The 16,473-nt window shown below is 41.8% G+C and overlaps 1 protein-coding gene across 13 annotated transcripts in view; it reads left to right on the top strand.

Moving 5' to 3' along the window:
* The window catches only part of CADPS2 (calcium dependent secretion activator 2), a 585,913-nt gene that overhangs the window by 23,309 nt on the left and 546,131 nt on the right, over nt 1–16,473 (top strand). The gene's annotated exons all lie outside the window — the stretch shown is intronic.

The following is a 16,473-nucleotide window of genomic DNA, read 5'->3' on the forward strand; positions in this document are numbered from 1 at the left end:
GTGCAGTGGTCACCAACTTCAGGAAGCTGCTGCTGTCCCTTGGGCTAAAGGGACACAGGAAGGAATTGGTGTTTATTGGAGCCGGGGAGGGGAGCTGCCTGCTGGGGGCTGGACTGAGGCAGAGGAGCTGCCTGGTGAGAGCAGAGCTCAGGATCTTGGGTTGCCCGCAACAGGTGGAACAATAAAGGAGATGTGGTTTTCTGAAATATATATATTATACATATTATATATCTGTATGTATACAAAAGCTTTTCTGCTACATTTGATAAAGGCTTATTTTAGAAAGCTTGTGAATTTTTACCTAACTAAAAAATTGATGGCATTTTGATTCCACTTATTTGACTTGGCATGAATAGAATGCTAGATTCCTAGTTAAAAGAGATATGCAACAAGCGGCAAAGGTTTACTGTATAGCATAGGGAATTATAGTCAATATCTTGCAATAACCTATAATGGAAAATAATTTCAATAATATATGTATATATAAAGCTGAATCACTTTACTGCGCACCTGAAACATTGTTAGTCCACTATCCATCAATAAAATATATATATATATATATATAAAAAACAAAGGAAATGTGACTGCTGGAGGTGCTACCTGCAGGAGAGGAAATGGGGGTAGAAATACCCTGAACTTTCCCTCCTTAGTATTAATTCTCCCCCTCAGTTCCCACTAGCTGCCAGTCTATCCAGGAAGACTACCTATGAAAGGGGCAGGTAGAGGGGAGGGCAGGCAGAGTTTGAAGAGCTCTGAGGTTCATGAAATCTGAAATTTTTACCAGGAAACTTCCTTGCAAATCTATAGCAATGGCATTTCTGCTGTCCTGAATACAAATAGTCAAGCTGTTAGGATTCATCTGTGCTGTAAGTGTACTTTTAAAGAGGCTTAGTAAAACGCAGACTAAGCTTGTTTTAGATATTCTTTGACTAAGCAGATTAAACGTAATGAAAATAAGTTTTCCCCCAGATATTTTACAGATTGAGAACCTCAGAATGCACTAACATACTTTGTAAACAGAGCTTTTCCAAAATTTGATAAACACAAGCTGGATTTGTGCTTATGAAAAAAAATGGGCAACTAACGCACTTCTTAATCACTGATAGAAATACGAATTTCTGCATTGTCTCTAGATAGCTTAGGAAGGAGATGGAGTTTAGACTGAATTTCTTTCTTAGCCTTCAAATGAAAACTGTAGATGCAGAAGGTTGTGAAAGATTTAATAATTATTTGTTAACCTGACTGGGACTTTGGAAAGCAGATTCCATGCTCTTGCATTGAAACTCTTAATAGTACATGAAAAGCTGTTGTAAGAGACTTCGGAAGAAGCATTTATTTTCTTCCCTGTGAATTCTTCAGAAACACAGTGTAGGGGAGGAAAAATAATTTTCTTTCTACCCTTCTAGGTTCTTGGCTGAGATAGTCCATGTAATAAAAGATTAACAGGAGAAAAGCAAACAGAAGTTTTGATATCATGTATACTTCCTATGGACATGGACAGAGGAGCATGGTGGGCTACAGTCCATGGGGTTGCAAAGAGTCAGACACGACTGAGCAATTAACACTTTCATTTTTTCATGCTTCCTATATACATGGAAAAGACTCCAGAAAACTCCCCGAGTCATGCCGTGAAATGACCCAAGCTGCTGTCTTAAATATCATTTCCATCTAAAGACAAAACACACTTGGGGGAGGGAAGCCAGTTATGGGAGATTTTCAGGCAAAGCACAGTATACAAGGGGATGGTTGTTACTTAGATTTAAGTTAGTTGCCTTAGCCATTGATAACTCAATGATAAACTCTTTGGTAAGAGTTTCAGAAACCTGATCCCCTCCTTATTTCCTGGAATAGAGAGGGAGAAACCTTTTTGCAATTGGAAATTTCTCTTATAAATATAAATGTCTTTCAGAAGGGTAACTTCTACTTGGTTTTCAGAAGATTCTGCTATTTCTTACAAAAATCAGCTCGAGATAATCCTTATGCCAAAGAAGCATATTTTTGGGGTGATATATTCTCCCCCTCAGTAACTTCTGGGTATAACTATCCAGATTTCCTAGATGTAGTTTCTCTTTTCCACCATCCACTGCTTCTGAGTTTGTCTAGTGTGGCTTGCTTGAAGCTGCTGGTTGCCTTGGTGTGTCAAACTCTTGAAGGAAAAGTAAGAGCATCACATTTTAGACACCAATGCAGAGTATATGGCCTGTTAACTTGGAAATATTTTAACTTGTAGTGATCTCAGAGTAAAACAAAGTGCTGTGGAGGGCAGAGAGAACAAAGGGCACTCGGGACTTGGCTTCTGTGAGACGTGGTAGAGCTGGGTTTCTGAATCTGGTCTTAAAGACCTTCGAGCCTTGGTTCTCTGGTGGCTTCCCTGGTGGCTCAGATGGTAAAGAATCCACCTGCATTGCAGGAGACCCGGGTTCAGTCTCTGAGTCGGGAAGATCCCCTGGAGAAGGGAATGGTTGCCCACTCCAGTATTCTTGCCTGGAGAATTTCATGGACAGAGGAGCCTTGCAGGCTACAGTCCATGGGGTCCCAAAGAGTTGGATACAACTGAGCAACCAACACTTGGACTTTTTCACTTGAGCCTTGGGGAGCCCTGGCTCCCCTCGGAGGAAAGCAGAGCATAGATCGGGTGCATAATAGCCTATAGACACAGGGTCTCCATTCTCTGAGGTTGCACAGGCGTTTGCCAGCTTGAGAGGAAACTTTCTGTCCTTTGCTCTCTTTCTGTGTAAACTGAGGAGACATTCAGACTCCCTTGTCCTCTTTGACCCAGCAGTGACTTGGCGTCTGTGGGCTCTGTCTGAGGAAGGGCTTGTCCTGGCACACAGCCTCAGCGGGGACTTCTGTCTTAGTCATGCTAGCTCCTGGGCTGAAGAATAAAGGCATTGCTCTTCTGGGATGTCTGTAAAACCAGAGCCTAGCTTTAGGCGAATACTGAGGTATGCTGATGTCGATTTTAAAAATGCACAAGTTATGAGTGAAGCTTTTTTTGAGGCAAAATGAGAACTGCAGCCTGGGAGACAGCACCTTTGAGAAACTGCTCCAAAGATCAGGGGGGAAGTTAGGGGGGGCAGGTCAGTATATATGTGGTTTTGGTGAAGAGAGAGTACATGCTATCAAGCATGTATTTTCCCAGAAGGTTTCTGCCTAGTTACGAGGCACAGTCATCACCATGAAGGATTTTACTACTTTTCTAGATGGGAGGAGATACAAGAATTGGGCTCGTGAAATCAAATTATGAAAATACCTCAGTATCTTGACAGTTCCCCTGACAACCCCAAGCATCAGTTCAATTCAGTCGCTGAGTCGTGTCCAACTCTTTGCGACCCCATGAATTGCAGCACGCCAGGCCTCCCTGTCCATCACCAACTCCCAGAGTTCACCCAAACTCATGTGCATTTAATTGGTGATGCAATCCAGCCATCTCATCCTCTGTTGTCCCCTTCTCCTCCTGCCCCCAATCCCTCCCAGCATCAGGGTCTTTTCCAATGACTCAACTCTTCGCATGAGGTGGCAAAAGTATTGGAGTTTCAGCCTCAGCATCAGTCCTTCCAAAGAAATCCCAGGGCTGATCTCCTTCAGAATGGACTGGTTGGATCTCCTTGCAGTCCAAGGGACTCTCAAGAGTCTTCTCCAACACCACAGTTCAAAAGCATCAATTCTTTGGTGCTAGCATGCCTCATTTCTGCCCTCTACCCTGCACTCCTTTCAGGAGGTATTGAAGGTCAGCAGCTGCAGAAGCATATGAGTTAATTTTTGAGGAGGTAGATGGCAAGTGCCAATTTATAGGTGGTACTCTGAGATCATCTCATGGCAAATTACCCTGGCGCACTGGACCACAGTAGTTACCTTCTGTCCCAGCTATCCTTCTGTTCTCTAGGCACCTTTTAGTTGAGCCACCAGGGAAGTCCCCTTAATCAGCACTTAAAGCCTTTACCACTCACTGCAGCTACTCCTGTTCCATGCCATGAACATGCTGTTTGCTTCCTTTCTGTATTGGTAAGCAAAACTTGCTTCAAGGAGATTAAGTAAATAATACTTAAGAGCAATAACTGATAATGCTGTCTGAGTTTGAATATAATTTTACTCATTTCTGGCAGTGTGAGTTGAAGCAAAAGTATTTTTGAAAGTGTTTTCCCATGTGTTAAATTGGCAAAATGAGAGTTTCTTTCCTATAGGGTTGTTGTTAATGATTCAATGAAGAGAAAAAAAAATTTTAGGTCGATCTGAGTATGTGTTGGCCATTTTTCAAGCAAGTAGAATGATGTAAAAACAGTAAGTGCAATAAAATGAGAAAAGATAGAGTTGTATACATAATTATTGAAGAAAGTAAAAGATCCATCAGAGTTTGAAAGGAGTTTATCATAGACACCTTCTGATAGGAGGTGAGTGAACTAGATTAGAAGAGGTGAATATGTGGAATAATGGAGAAGAGAGACTTAAGTTCTGGTCTTTAGAATAGTGGTCCTCAAACTGCAGCATGCTAGTCACCTGAGCATCAGGCAGAGCTGGAGATGTACTTCTGTTTACGTCTGAAAGCCTGAGAATTGAGGGGCTGCTGGTGTGTGTCTGAGACCGAAAGACCAAGAACTCTGATGTCCAAAGGCAGGAAAACGATGTATATCACAGCACAGGTACAGAGAGCAAATTTGTTTTTCACCTTCTTTATTCTCCTCGAATCCTCAGTGGACTGGGATCCAATGACCAGCAGCAGTGGTGAGGACAGTCTTTACCCAGTCTCCTGGTTCAAATGCTAATGCCTTTGGGAAGCACCCTCACAGACACACCTGGAATACATCTTATTAGCCTTTTCTGAGCCCAGTCAACTCGACATGTAAAATTAATCATCACATCACCTTTCGTGTTTTTTGTGTTCTGTGTCTTGGGACCTCATTTTTTACTGCATTCAGCCTATCTGATCTTGCTGTTCCTTACCAAGATGTAAGTCACTGGTCTGCCTCTTTCTTTACATTTTTGGCTATGTATTTGAAGGGCTACCAGCAGAGTCTGTTTCACAAGTTACATCACAATTCCCTTCTATAATGATTTTTGGGCTGAATTTCTGAATATACATAGCTCATACAGTGGCATTTCAAACCCCTCCTGATAGGTTTCCTGTTTCCTTTTACCTCTAACTTGGGCTTCCCAGGTGGCTCAGTAGTAATGAATATGCCTGCAATGTAGGAGATATGAGTTTGATCACTGGGTCAGGCAGATCCCTTGGAGAAGGAAATGTCAACCTACTCCAGTTTTCTTGCCTGAAAAATCCTAAGGACAGAGGAGCCTGGCAGGCTGCAGTCCATGGAGCTGCCAAAGACTCAGACACGACTGAGTGACTGAACAACAAACTCAGTTTACCTTTGAGATTTACAAAGCATACCTATCAAGATGAAACTGGAGCCTATTATACAGAGTGAAGTAAGCCAGAAAGAAAAACACCAATACAGTATACTAACACATATATATGGAATTTAGAAAGCTGGTAACGATAATCCTGTATGCGAGACAGCAAAAGAGACACATGTATATAGAACAGTCTTTTGGACTCTGTGGCAGAGGGAGAGGGTGGGATGATTTGGGATAATGGCATTGAGACATGTATAATATCATATATGAAACAAATCACCAGTCCAGGTACGATGCATGATACAGGATGCTTGGGGCTGGTGCACTGGGATGACCCAGAGGGATGGTACGGGGAGGGAGGTGGGCGGGGGGTTCAGGATGGGGAACACGTGTATACCCATGGCGATTCATGTTGATGTATGGCAAAACCAATACAATATTCTAAAATAACTAGCCTCCAATTAAAATACATAAATTTATATTAAAAAAAGATTCTCAACATTTATAAAATATTAACTATTTTCATTGGTATTTGAGAGATTTATACCTTTTGCTTTAGGCTAAATTCAGTATACTGTCTTTTTAGCGTATGAAGCAATTTTTCTTCCACGAGGTTGTTAAATCAATTTTATATCTTTTTATTCCTTTATAACTTTTATTCCTTAGAGTAGGGGTGAATAAACTTTGCTTACTAGATTTTATGGTACCTTTATCACTTAATATTTGAACATCCTCAGCACTTTAATATGACTAAATGGAATATGTAAGATGCAGTGCTGGCCATTTATTACCTTGCTTTACAGTAAATGTTCCAAAAACTTAATTGTGAAATTCCTGCAGATACATAAAGTCGCTCAGTTGTGTCTGACTCTCTGTAACCCCACAAACTGTAGCCCACCAGGTTCCTCTGTCCATGGGACTTCTCCAGGCAAGAATACTGGAGTGGGTAGCCCTTCCCTTCTCCGGGGATCTTCCCTTCTCCGGGGATCTTCCCAACCCAAGGATCGAACCCAGATCTCCTGCATTGCAGGAGGATTCTTTACCATCTGAGCCACTCAGATCAGATCAGATCAGTTGCTCAGTCGTGTCCGACTCTTTGCGACCCCATGAATCGCAGCACGCCAGGCTGCCCTGTCCATCACCAACTCCCGGAGTTCACTCAGACTCATGTCCATCGAGTCAATGATGCCATCCAGCCATCTCATCCTCTGGCGTCCCCTTCTCCTCCTGCCCCCAATCCCTGCCAGCATCAGAGTCTTTTCCAATGAGTCAACTCTTCGCATGAGGTGGCCAAAGTACTGGAGTTTCAGCTTTAGCATCATTCCTTCCAAAGAAATCCCAGGGCTGATCTCTTCAGAATGGACTGGTTGGGTCTCCTTGCAGCTAGGGGAGCCCAATATGGGAACTCACCATATTTCCTTACTCCTGAGTTTTTCAAATACATATATACTCCAATTGTCTCCTTCGATATTTTAACTACCATGATGTGCAATACTTTGTTTCCTTTTGTCTCTTTAAACATCTGGGTACCATGACTTTTCCTGGATAATCATGTCTGACTCTTTGCAACCCCATGGGCTGTACAGTCCATGGAATTCTCTAGGCCAGAATACTGGAGTGGGTAGCCTTTCCTTTCTTCAGGGGATCTTCCCAACCTAGGGATCGAACCCAGGTCTTCTGCATTGCAGGCAGATTATATACCAGCTGAGTCACAAGGGTTGCCCAAGAATACTGGAGTGGGTAGCCTATCCCTTCTCCAGCAGATCTTCCCAACCCGGGAATTGAACCAGGGTTTCCTGCATTGCAGGTGGATTCTTTACCAACTGCCCAGATAGTAAAGAATTAGTATGCAATGCAGGAGACCCAGGTTTGATCCCTGGGTTGGGAAGATCCTTTGGAGAAGGAAATGGCAACCCACTCCAATATTCTAGCCTGGACAATTCCATGGAGAGAGGAGCCTAGCAGGCTACAGTACATGCAGTCCCAAAGAGTTGGACACAACTGAGTGACTAACATACACACACACACCCTCTTTGTATCGAGTACTAGCTTTGTCTCCTTCATTGTTTCCCTCTCCAAAGGGTATCACTTTATTATCTGGACACAACTTGTTTCATGATTTCAGACCAAGGTATGTATATATGTGTGTATATGCCAGGTCTGCAGCTGAATAACTTAAAGCTCTTCTAGATCCCTTAGAGTAGGAAATGGCAACCCACTCCAGGATTTCTTGCTTGGAAAATTCCACAGACAAGCCTGGCAGGCCACAGTCCATGGGGTTGCAAAGAGTCAGACGCAACTGAGCACACACACAAGAGTTTAACTAAGGACACATTCAAGAATCAGAGATGAAACTTAAGACTACATGTCCTAGCCCCTGCTAGTCTTTGATTCATGTACCTCTTTTTAAGAAGAATCTTTAAAAAAACAGGTTTTTTTGGAAATTATTTTTGTTTTTTTGATGCTAATGCAAAACCCATTAATGTGGGGTAGTGAGTAAGCTGGTGATCTTCATCCCTGTTCCCTGTCTTCTGTCCCCTGGGAAGTACCTCTGTCCTGTATAAGCTAAGCCCGATTCTCATGATAGCTAGCTTTCTGCTTTCGATGGCTGAGTAGTGACTTTATTTGCCATAGTGCTATTGTAGTTGCTCTCTGGAGGCTTAGGGACCATGGAATATAAGGCAATGATGAGAATTCTTCTTGAGCCATGAGGGCAGAAGGAAATACCTTCCAAATATGTGAATGATTAGAACCTAAATTTCTAAAGAAAGTAACTAAAAAGTAATATTGACGAACTAGTATGCAGACTCTTTTTTTTAAAAGCAGGCACTTAAAAAGTGAGAACATTGAATCACTTACTAAGTCTACTAGTAGGACTAGTGCTCCCTTTTTAAAAAACATCTTACATTAACACCATTTCTATCTTGAAATAGAATTATTAGATGATCTATAATATTTAACTAAGCATATTTAAATAAATGTAAAATATAATTATATAATATAAATCAATATAATACATTATAAATCAATGTGATAGCCTATCTATAGCATGAAGAAGTACAAATGATTTTAGAAAGTAATGTGTAAATCAGTATTCAATTAACTTGAGCATAACTACCCTGAAGAAAACATTTAAAACGGATGCATTCATATTTAAATTGAAGGACTGTTTGGCAATCATCAGTGCAGACTGCTATAACTATGTGCTATTGTTGATTCCAGTATTGTGGCCAGTAACACGATTTTCCAAACCAGCAGATAACCACTGATAAATTTTCTTGTAGAACAGAATACTGCCTTTCATGGATTTGTATAGTGGTTGTATTTCTGAAAGGCAGAGGAACCAGAGATCAAATTGCCAACATCTGCTGGATCATGGAAAAAGCAAGAGAGTTCCAGAAAAACATCTATTTCTGCTTTATTGACTATGCCAAAGCCTTTGACTGTGTGGATCACAATAAACTGGAAAATTCTGAAAGAGATGGGAATACCAGACTACCTGATTTGCCTCTTGAGAAATTTGTATGCAGGTCAGGAAGCAACAGTTAGAACTGGACATGGAACAACAGACTGGTTCCAAACAGGAAAAGGAGTTCGTCAAGGCTGTATATTGTCACCCTGTTTATTTAACTTACATGCAGAGTACATCATGAGAAACCCTGGACTGGAAGAAACACAAGCTGGAATCAAGATTGCCAGGAGAAATATCAATCACCTCAGATATGCAGATGACACCACCCTTATGGCAGAAAGTGAAGAGGAACTCAAAAGCCTCTTGATGAAAGTGAAAGTGGAGAGTGAAAAAGTTGGCTTAAAGCTCAACATTCAGAAAACGAAGATCATGGCATCCAGTCCCATCACTTCATGGGAAATAGATGGGTAGACAGTGGAAACAGTGTCAGACACTATTTTTCTGGGCTCCAAAGTCACTACAGATGGTGACTGCAGCCATGAAATTAAAAGACGCTTACTCCTTGGAAGGAAAGTTATGACCAACCTAGATAGCATATTCAAAAGCAGAGACATTACTTTGCCAACAAAGGTTCATCTAGTCAAGGCTATGGTTTTTCCTGTGGTCATGTATGGATGTGAGAGTTGGACTGTGAAGAAGGCTGAGTGCCGAAGAATTGATGCTTTTGAACTGTGGTGTTGGAGAAGACACTTGAGAGTCCCTTGGACTGCAAGGAGATCCAACCAGTCCATTCTGAAGGAGATCAGCCCTGGGATTTCTTTGGAAGGAATGATGCTAAAGCTGAAACTCCAGTACTTTGGCCACCTCATGCGAAGAGCTGACTCATTGGAAAAGACTCTGATGCTGGCAGGGATTGGGGGCAGGAGGAGAAGGGGACGCCAGAGGATGAGATGGCTGGATGGCATCACTGACTCGATGGACATGAGTCTGAGTGAACTCCGGGAGTTGGTGATGGACAGGGCAGCCTGGCGTGCTGCGATTCATGGGGTCGCAAAGAGTCGGACACGACTGAGCAACTGATCTGATCTGTATTTCTGAAAAACTGTATATTAAAACCATGCAAAAAAAAATCATGCAAAAATACTTCATTTATATAAAGCTGGCTTAGTGTTAGGCTCAAACAGTAGGTGAATTTTCTGTTAACAAGAATGTCCTGGAAGATGCTTGAAGCCCCAGAGTGTCCTTAATGTGGCAGATCATCTGGTAACTCTAAGTTCCTCTTACCTAATGCCAGCTCTACCCCTCATCACTGGGACAACCACAAATAACCCCACAGATTTCCAAACTATCTCTCAATGAAGGTAGGATATGGCCACCTTAGAGACCCTCTGATCCTGTCTTTTGGCTGGGGCTTACCTGTTGGGGAGCTGCCTTGGGGCAGGAGGAGGTGGGTGAGGACCCCTGTGACCCTCAGTGTGAGAACATCCCTGAAACCAGATGAGTCGAAGGCCCTGTCATTCATACACATCAATGTCTCAAGTACACATCATATTCTTGATAATAGTATTTACTTTTCTCTCCAGTAGTGAGTTCTGCTGTAGAAATTTAAACTTTGACATTAGAGCTAAAATCTGGGTAAGGTAGGTTATATGTTACATTAGAAGCACTTCTAGGGTTAAAGTTTTGTGTGGTGAGGCAGTGACTTCTAGAAAGGAGCAGAGCTAGTGGTTTCAGGATAGTCCAGGATAGGGTGAGTGGGGTTCCAGGATAGGCTGGGTGGGTGTGTATATTTACACTTTTTTTCCTTTTTTAGGTTTTTCAAATTTATACATTTTGGCCACACCATGTGGCATGTGGGATCTTAGTTCCCTAACCAGGGATTGAACCCCAGCCCCCTGCAGTGGAAGTAGAGCCTTAACCACTGGACTGCCAGAGAAGTCCCTTAAGTCTTAGGTATGGATTGATTTATACTTAGGTGTCAAGTGTAGATTGAGGTTTTTTCCTTAAAACACGCAGTCACACTCCCAGTGCATGGACACTGGGAGGAAGTTCCTTCTGCTACCACATGATGGCCTTGTGCATGTGACTGGTTTTGCCCAATAGGATTTTACCAAATAATCTGGTCACAGTTGGGTTGATCCAGACCAGAAAAACTGTACATTTGGTTCATAGGGTTATGAGGAATAATATTTCTCGTTTAAATCCCTTAAGTTTTAGAGCAGTGTATAACATAGCTCAAGCTGACTAGTATAAGAATCATCCAGATAGGAACAGTGGAACCATTCAGCTGCCCAAATTGTTAGTCCACAGAATTGTGAGGTATTACAGGATTGTTCCTTAGCTACTGTTTTGAGATGACTTATTACACAGTCAAAGCTAATCGATACATATTTGTGTGCAATAAAAGCTTAGTTCTTGTTTTCTCTCTATACCCACTCTTCTTGGTTGCCAAAACTATGGCCATCTCCCTAATCCCTCTTGCTTGAGGTGTAAAATCTTACAGTTCCTTCCCTTCTCTTGCCTCTCTGTGATGCTTCTGGTAACATCTTTATAGTCTGTTGCTTCTTTCAGTTCCCGAAAACAATAGGCCTTTGTTAGAACCATCTGGCCAAGCATGACAGCTGCACTGTAGACTTTGTTACAACTCAATCTCCAGCTCTTCATAATCACGTGTGTAACTTCTAGTGGAACAAATATTAAATTTGAAGTCAGAATAGTCGAGTATAACCTGGCTAACTGTTAGTTGTGACTGTAAGAACTCTCTCCAGCTTCTTCAAAATCTGTGTCTTCAGCTCTTTTCACCCATCACTTATTTTCTGTTTCAAACTTTGGCCTTGTCCTCTTCACTTCGAAAATGTTAACTGCATTTAACAACCCAGGCCTTTTCTGCTTCTGTCTCCTCTTAACTTGCAACCTCCAATTCACTGATGCAATTTGTATTTTAGAGTAGGGTCCTCCCTAATTTATGCTGGGCATAATCTTTGATTCTCCCAAGTACTGCATTCAGCAGATCAAGCTGGACTAAAGGTGTCCTGGTCAAGATGTTTTTTAGCTGCAAGTAATAAAATCTACTTGAAGGAGCTAAGAAACAAAAAGGGTAGTGATTATTATTATAAGGGAAATGTCTCAAAGTGCTCAAGGGCAGGGTAATCAGCCAGGCCTCTTGAAAGCCTTGACTTGCGAACTGGTAACTCTTAGAAACAGACAGCAGATTTGTTTTTCTGTCTGGGGCTGTATGACCTCTCCGATTTGTCTCTGGTCTCATTCTTGGTACTGCAGTTTGGTACGCTCAGTTTCTTCATGCCTAAGACTATGATACCTGGACTTGACATGTTATTAAACTGCCTACCAACAGACTGCCTAGAAGAGGTGGTTCTGGATCCCTTGGAGAGGGAAACTCTGACCTAGCTTAGGGCAGGTGTGCAGAGAAGTGTGATAAAAGTGTGAAAGGTTCACGTGGGATACACATGGCATTGCCTCTGGCCAGGACAAAGGAATTCTTGAAAGGACCTGCTATGAATAGGGCAGACAGACCATGTGTGTTTTCTTTTTTTCTGAATAAACTGATTTTTGCCTCTCTTGCCCTTATTTATGAAGTCAGAATCCACAGTGGGATCTATAGGGCTTGTGGGTGAAAAAAAAAGTTTTTTCGGTGTCTTCCCTTAAGCTTTGTTCATACCTGATGATAAACAGTAGAACTATCCTTGGATACCTACACTGTCTGAAACTCTCTTGTTGGTCCTGTAGAACACCAGTGACTGAGGGTGGCAAGATAATGTCCATCTGGTAGCTGAGCCAGGAAGAATGGTATTGTAGTCCTTCTGGCAAGAATGAAAGTGGCTCAGTTGTGTCCAACTCTTTGTGACCCCATGAACTGTATGTAGCCCACCAGGCTGTCTGTCCATGGAATTCTCCAGGCAAGAATACTAGAGTGAGTGGCAGTTTCCTTCTCCAGGGGAATATTCCTGACCCAGAGATCAAACCCAAGTCTCCTGCATTACAGGCAGATTCTTTACTGTCTGAGGCAATCTGGCAAGAAGGGATACAAAATACTGTTCTGTTTAGTAGCTCTCAGCTCTTCAGTGGAAGATGGGGCTCAAGTACTAGGATGTAGTCAGTGTGAGAAATTGATACAGGTTCCTTCATTTCTCACTCAAGGCAGGGCTGGAGAAGGAGACAAACATTTTTGCTGCCCCATAGTTCACAACCATGGTTTCACATTAGTGTCATCTGATAAGCCTTTAAGAAAAGCCTCATCCAGACCAAGTGAATCAGAACTCTGGAGCTTGGCCTTTTTCTAAGCTCTGTAGGTGATTCTAACATCAGTCACAATGAGAGATGACTTCTCTATCCTTTCTTGTTCCACTTGTAGGCTGGCGCATTGTTCTATCTAAGGCTTTTATGTTCTGGTAAGATTTCTGGGTAATCTATGTATCTAAAATGTGCTAGCTGTATGGATAAAAGGTTTTATTCACTTGTTAAGCAAATATAAGAGATGAAACTTGACAGATGGGAAATAGATATGCAGAGCCTTTTGCAGGACTTTGGGCTTTATTCTGTAAAATGAGATCTAGTAAAGAGTTTTAGAGAGAGAAGTATAGCAAGATCAGGTGAGTGCTTTTAGAAAGATTCTTCTGGGCGAAAAAAAGAAAGATAGAGGAAGGCAAGGTGAGTATCTGGGGAAGTCCTGGCAAAAACATGACCACCTGAACTAAAGTAGTTGCTGAGTAGGTGGATTAAAGATTTACCGTGTTGACAGGATGAATAGGATTTGATCGTGGATTAAATGAGTGTAAGAAAAAGATAGGGATTTACCGTGACTGCCATGTTTTGGATTGACTGATGGTGAATGGTGGTGGATTTCCTCAAGTTCAGGAATGCAGACAAAGCAGAGTTGAATCTGAGACTAGTGTAATCTGGGCACTTTGATGGGACTCACTGGCTCTTGAAGCCTAGGCTGATTCAAACTAAGCCCCTTGGAAGGGTCGGAAGCTAATAGTATTATGAGCAGAGGTGGTTTTTTTTTTTTTTTATTTTATATTGGTGTATAGTTGCAACAATGTTGTGTTAGTTTCAGGTGTACAGCAATGTAATTCAGTTATACAAATACACATCTATTCCTTTTCAGATTCTTTTCCCATTTAGGCTCTGATAGAATATTGAGTAGAGTTCCCTGTGCTATACAGTAGGTCTTTGATAATGAGTTTTATATATCAGATCATTCAGTCGCTCAGTCGTGTCCGACTCTTTGCGACCCCATGAATCGCAGCATGCCAGGCCTCCCTGTCCATCACCAACTCCCGGAGTTCACTCAGACTCACGTCCATCGAGTCAGTGATGCCATCCAGCCATCTCATCCTCTGTCATCCCCTTCTCCTCCTGCCCCCAATCCCTCCCAGCATCAGGGTCTTTTCCAGTGAATCCACTCTTCGCATGAGGTGGCCAAAGTACTGGAGTTTCAGCTTTAGCATCATTCCTTCCAAAGAAATCCTAGGGCTGATCTCCTTCAGAATGGACTGGTTGGATCTCCTTGCAGTCCAAGGGACTCTCAAGAGTCTTCTCCAACACCACAGTTCAAAAGCATCAATTCTTCGGTGCTCAGCCTTCTTCACAGTCCAACTCTCACATCCATACATGACCACAGGAAAAACCATAGCCTTGACTAGATGAACCTTTGTTGGCAAAGTAATGTCTCTGCTTTTGAATATGCTATCTAGGTTGGTTATAACTTTCCTTCCAAGGAGTAAGCGTCTTTTAATTTCATGGCTGCAGTCACCATCTGTAGTGATTTTGGAGCCCAGAAAAATAAAGTCTGACACTGTTTCCACTGTTTCCCCATCTATTTCCCATGAAGTGATGGGACCGGATGCCATGATCTTCGTTTTCTGAATGTTGAGCTTTAAGCCAACTTTTTCACTCTCCCCTTTCACTTTCATCAAGAGGCTTTTGAGTTCCTCTTCACTTTCTGCCATAAGGGTGGTGTCATCTGCATATCTGAGGTGATTGATATTTCTCCCGGCAATCTTGATTCCAGCTTGTGTTTCTTCCAGTCCAGGGTTTCTCATGATGTACTCTGCATATAAGTTAAATAAACAGGGTGACAATATACAGCCTTGACGTACTCCTTTTCCTGTTTGGAACCAGTCTGTTGTTCCATGTCCAGTTCTAACTGTTGCTTCCTGACCTGCATACAAATTTCTCAAGAGGCAAATCAGGTAGTCTGATATTCCCATCTCTTTCAGAATTTTCCACAGTTTATTGTGATCCACACAGTCAAAGGCTTTGGCATAGTCAATAAAGCAGAAATAGATGTTTTTCTGGAACTCTCTTGCTTTCTCTGTGATCCAGCAGATGTTGGCAGTTTGATCTCTGGTTCCTCTGCCTTTTCTAAAACCAGCTTGAACATTAGGAAGTTCACGGTTCACATATTGCTGAAGCCTGGCTTGGAGAATTTTGAACATTACTTTACTAGCGTGTGAGATGAGTGCAATTGTGCGGTAGTTTGAGCATTCTTTGGCATTGCCTTTCTTTGGGATTGGAATGAAAACTGACCTTTTCTAGTGGCCACTGCTGAGTTTTCCAAATTTGCTGGCATATTGAGTACAGCACTTTCACAGCATCATCTTTCAGGATTTGGAATAGCTCAACTGGAATTCCATCACCTCCACTAACTTTGTTCGTAGTGATGCTTTCTAAGGCCCACTTGACTTCACATTCCAGGATGTCTGGCTCTAGGTCACTGATCACACCATTGTGATTATCTGGGTCGTGAAGATCTTTTTTGTACAGTTTTCTGTGTATCCTTGCCACCTCTTCTTAATATCTTCTGCTTCTGTTAGGTCCATACCATTTCTGTCCTTTATCGAGCTCATCTTTGCATGAAATGTTCCTTTGGTATCTCTCATTTTCTTGAAGAGATCCCTAGTCTTTCCCATTCTGTTGTTTTCCTCTATTTCTTTGCACTGATCACTGAAGAAGGCTTTCTTATCTCTTCTTGCTATTCTTTAGAACTCTGCATTCAGATGTTTATATCTTTCCTCTTCTCTTTTGCTTTTCGCTTCTCTTAGTAATGTGTATATGTTAACCCCAACCACCTAATTTATCCCCCCCTTTCCTGTTTATTAACCATAGGTTTCTTCTTAAGTCTCTGAGTCTATTACTGTTCTGTAAATAACTTCATTTGTATCATTTTTTTAATATTCAATATACAAGTGCTATCATGATATTTGTCTTTCTGACTCACTTCACTCAGTGTGATAATCTTTAGGCCTCTTCATGTTGCTGCCAATGGCATTATTTTGTTCTTTTTAGTGGCTGAGTAGTATTCCATTGTATATATGTACCACACCTTCTTTATCCGTTCCTCTGTCGATGGACATTTAGATTGCTTCGTGTCTTTGCTGTTGTAAATAGTGTGAGCATTGAGGTTCATGTATCTTGTCAAATTATCATTTCTTCAGATGTATGATCAGAAATGGGATTGCTGGATCATATGGCTCTATTTTTTAGTTTTTTAAGGAACCTTCAAGCTTTTCTCCATTAGTGGCTATACCAAATTACATTCCTACCAACAGTGTAGGAGGGTTCTCTTTTCTCCATACCCTCTGCAGCAATTTTTTTTTTTTGTAGACTTTTTGGTGATGGCCATTTTGACAGGTGTGAGGTAGTATCTTACTGTACTTCTGACTTGCATTTCTCTAATAATTAGT

This window comes from Bos mutus, chromosome 4 (assembly GCF_027580195.1).
Source record: "Bos mutus isolate GX-2022 chromosome 4, NWIPB_WYAK_1.1, whole genome shotgun sequence".
Classification (NCBI taxonomy): Eukaryota; Metazoa; Chordata; class Mammalia; order Artiodactyla; family Bovidae; genus Bos; species Bos mutus.